Below are 4,844 nucleotides of genomic sequence, written 5' to 3'. Positions count from 1 at the left end.
GACCAAGATTCAGCTTGCATTGCCTGAACCAACTTTGTTCTGCGCTGAAAAGCTGTTTTCTGACATTTCAGGGTCTAACTTCAAAAATCATGCAAAACACTTCTAACACCTTCAGATATGTTTCTCTGTGTTGCAAAATAGGTTTTATTCATGCACAGACTGCAAAGTTAAAGTGGGACCAAGATTCAGCTTGCATTGCCTGAACCAACTTTGTTCTGCGCTGAAAAGCTGTTTTCTGACATTTCAGAGTCTAACTTCAAAAATCATGCAAAACACTTCTAACACCTTCAGATATGTTTCTCTGTGTTACAAAATAGCTTTTATTCATGCACAGAGTGTAAATTTAATGTGGGACCAAGATTCAGCTTGCATTGCCTGAACCAACTTTGTTCTGCGCTGAAAAGCTGTTTTCTGACATTTCAGGGTCTAACTTCAAAAATCATGCAAAACACTTCTAACACCTTCAGATATGTTTCTCTGTGTTGCAAAATAGGTTTTATTCATGCACAGACTGCAAAGTTAAAGTGGGACCAAGATTCAGCTTGCATTGCCTGAACCAACTTTGTTCTGCGCTGAAAAGCTGTTTTCTGACATTTCAGAGTCTAACTTCAAAAATCATGCAAAACACTTCTAACACCTTCAGATATGTTTCTCTGTGTTGCAAAATAGCTTTTATTCATGCACAGAGTGTAAATTTAATGTGGGACCAAGATTCAGCTTGCATTGCCTGAACCAACTTTGTTTTGCGCTGAAAAGATGTTTTCTGACATTTCAGGGTCTAACTTCAAAAATCATGCAAAACACTTCTAACACCTTCAGATATGTTTCTCTGTGTTGCAAAATAGCTTTTATTCATGCACAGAGTGTAAATTTAAAGTGGGACCAAGATTCAGCTTGCATTGCCTGAACCAACTTTGTTCTGCGCTGAAAAGCTGTTTTCTGACATTTCAGGGTCTAACTTCAAAAATCATGCAAAACACTTCTAACACCTTCAGATATGTTTCTCTGTGTTGAAAAATAGCTTTTATTCATGCACAGACTGCAAAGTTAAAGTGGGACCAAGATTCAGCTTGCATTGCCTGAACCAACTTTGTTCTGCGCTGAAACGCTGTTTTCTGATATTTCAGGGTCTAACTTCAAAAATCATGCAAAACACTTCTAACACCTTCAGATATGTTTCTCTGTGTTGCAAAATAGCTTTTATTCATGCACAGAGTGTAAATTTAAAGTGGGACCAAGATTCAGCTTGCATTGCCTGAACCAACTTTGTTCTGCGCTGAAAAGCCGTTTTCTGACATTTCAGAGTCTAACTTCAAAAATCATGCAAAACACTTCTAACACCTTCAGATATGTTTCTCTGTGTTGCAAAATAGCTTTTATTCATGCACAGAGTGTAAATTTAAAGTGGGACCGAGATTCAGCTTGCATTGCCTGAACCAACTTTGTTCTGCGCTGAAAAGCTGTTTTCTGACATTTCAGAGTCTAACTTCAAAAATCATGCAAAACACTTCTAACACCTTCAGATATGTTTCTCTGTGTTGCAAAATAGCTTTTATTCATGCACAGAGTGTAAATTTAAAGTGGGACCAAGATTCAGCTTGCATTGCCTGAACCAACTTTGTTCTGCGCTGAAAAGCTGTTTTCTGACATTTCAGGGTCTAACTTCAAAAATCATGCAAAACACTTCTAACACCTTCAGATATGTTTCTCTGTGTTGCAAAATAGGTTTTATTCATGCACAGACTGCAAAGTTAAAGTGGGACCAAGATTCAGCTTGCATTGCCTGAACCAACTTTGTTCTGCGCTGAAAAGCTGTTTTCTGACATTTCAGAGTCTAACTTCAAAAATCATGCAAAACACTTCTAACACCTTCAGATATGTTTCTCTGTGTTGCAAAATAGCTTTTATTCATGCACAGAGTGTAAATTTAATGTGGGACCAAGATTCAGCTTGCATTGCCTGAACCAACTTTGTTCTGCGCTGAAAAGCTGTTTTCTGACATTTCAGGGTCTAACTTCAAAAATCATGCAAAACACTTCTAACACCTTCAGATATGTTTCTCTGTGTTGCAAAATAGCTTTTATTCATGCACAGAGTGTAAATTTAAAGTGGGACCAAGATTCAGCTTGCATTGCCTGAACCAACTTTGTTCTGCGCTGAAAAGCTGTTTTCTGACATTTCAGGGTCTAACTTCAAAAATCATGCAAAACAATTCTAACACCTTCAGATATGTTTCTCTGTGTTGAAAAATAGCTTTTATTCATGCACAGACTGCAAAGTTAAAGTGGGACCAAGATTCAGCTTGCATTGCCTGAACCAACTTTGTTCTGCGCTGAAACGCTGTTTTCTGACATTTCAGGGTCTAACTTCAAAAATCATGCAAAACACTTCTAACACCTTCAGATATGTTTCTCTGTGTTGAAAAATAGCTTTTATTCATGCACAGACTGCAAAGTTAAAGTGGGACCAAGATTCAGCTTGCATTGCCTGAACCAACTTTGTTCTGCGCTGAAACGCTGTTTTCTGACATTTCAGGGTCTAACTTCAAAAATCATGCAAAACACTTCTAACACCTTCAGATATGTTTCTCTGTGTTGCAAAATAGGTTTTATTCATGCACAGACTGCAAAGTTAAAGTGGGACAGAGATTCAGCTTGCATTGCCTGAACCAACTTTGTTCTGCGCTGAAACGCTGTTTTCTGACATTTCAGAGTCTAACTTCAAAAATCATGCAAAACACTTCTAACACCTTCAGATATGTTTCTCTGTGTTGCAAAATAGGTTTTATTCATGCACAGACTGCAAAGTTAAAGTGGGACAGAGATTCAGCTTGCATTGCCTGAACCAACTTTGTTCTGCGCTGAAACGCTGTTTTCTGACATTTCAGGGTCTAACTTCAAAAATCATGCAAAACACTTCTAACACCTTCAGATATGTTTCTCTGTGTTGCAAAATAGGTTTTATTCATGCACAGACTGCAAAGTTAAAGTGGGACAGAGATTCAGCTTGCATTGCCTGAACCAACTTTGTTCTGCGCTGAAACGCTGTTTTCTGACATTTCAGGGTCTAACTTCAAAAATCATGCAAAACACTTCTAACACCTTCAGATATGTTTCTCTGTGTTGCAAAATAGCTTTTATTCATGCACAGAGTGTAAATTTAAAGTGGGACCAAGATTCAGCTTGCATTGCCTGAACCAACTTTGTTCTGCGCTGAAAAGCTGTTTTCTGACATTTCAGGGTCTAACTTCAAAAATCATGCAAAACACTTCTAACACCTTCAGATATGTTTCTCTGTGTTGAAAAATAGCTTTTATTCATGCACAGACTGCAAAGTTAAAGTGGGACCAAGATTCAGCTTGCATTGCCTGAACCAACTTTGTTCTGCGCTGAAACGCTGTTTTCTGACATTTCAGGGTCTAACTTCAAAAATCATGCAAAACACTTCTAACACCTTCAGATATGTTTCTCTGTGTTGCAAAATAGGTTTTATTCATGCACAGACTGCAAAGTTAAAGTGGGACCAAGATTCAGCTTGCATTGCCTGAACCAACTTTGTTCTGCGCTGAAAAGCTGTTTTCTGACATTTCAGAGTCTAACTTCAAAAATCATGCAAAACACTTCTAACACCTTCAGATATGTTTCTCTGTGTTGCAAAATAGCTTTTATTCATGCACAGAGTGTAAATTTAAAGTGGGACCAAGATTCAGCTTGCATTGCCTGAACCAACTTTGTTCTGCGCTGAAAAGCTGTTTTCTGACATTTCAGGGTCTAACTTCAAAAATCATGCAAAACACTTCTAACACCTTCAGATATGTTTCTCTGTGTTGCAAAATAGGTTTTATTCATGCACAGACTGCAAAGTTAAAGTGGGACCAAGATTCAGCTTGCATTGCCTGAACCAACTTTGTTCTGCGCTGAAAAGCTGTTTTCTGACATTTCAGAGTCTAACTTCAAAAATCATGCAAAACACTTCTAACACCTTCAGATATGTTTCTCTGTGTTACAAAATAGCTTTTATTCATGCACAGAGTGTAAATTTAATGTGGGACCAAGATTCAGCTTGCATTGCCTGAACCAACTTTGTTATGCGCTGAAAAGCTGTTTTCTGACATTTCAGGGTCTAACTTCAAAAATCATGCAAAACACTTCTAACACCTTCAGATATGTTTCTCTGTGTTGCAAAATAGGTTTTATTCATGCACAGACTGCAAAGTTAAAGTGGGACAGAGATTCAGCTTGCATTGCCTGAACCAACTTTGTTCTGCGCTGAAACGCTGTTTTCTGACATTTCAGGGTCTAACTTCAAAAATCATGCAAAACACTTCTAACACCTTCAGATATGTTTCTCTGTGTTGCAAAATAGCTTTTATCCATGCACAGAGTGTAAATTTAAAGTGGGACCAAGATTCAGCTTGCATTGCCTGAACCAACTTTGTTCTGCGCTGAAAAGCTGTTTTCTGACATTTCAGGGTCTAACTTCAAAAATCATGCAAAACACTTCTAACACCTTCAGATATGTTTCTCTGTGTTGCAAAATAGGTTTTATTCATGCACAGACTGCAAAGTTAAAGTGGGACAGAGATTCAGCTTGCATTGCCTGAACCAAGTTTGTTCTGCGCTGAAACGCTGTTTTCTGACATTTCAGGGTCTAACTTCAAAAATCATGCAAAACACTTCTAACACCTTCAGATATGTTTCTCTGTGTTGCAAAATAGCTTTTATTCACGCACAGAGGGTAAATTTAAAGTGGGACCAAGATTCAGCTTGCATTGCCTGAACCAACTTTGTTCTGCGCTGAAAAGCTGTTTTCTGACATTTCAGAGTCTAACTTCAAAAATCATG

The sequence above is a fragment of the Garra rufa genome, unplaced genomic scaffold, assembly GCF_049309525.1.
Source record: "Garra rufa unplaced genomic scaffold, GarRuf1.0 hap1_unplaced_008, whole genome shotgun sequence".
Taxonomy (NCBI): domain Eukaryota; kingdom Metazoa; phylum Chordata; class Actinopteri; order Cypriniformes; family Cyprinidae; genus Garra; species Garra rufa.
Note: the sequence above shows the minus strand (reverse complement) of the source record.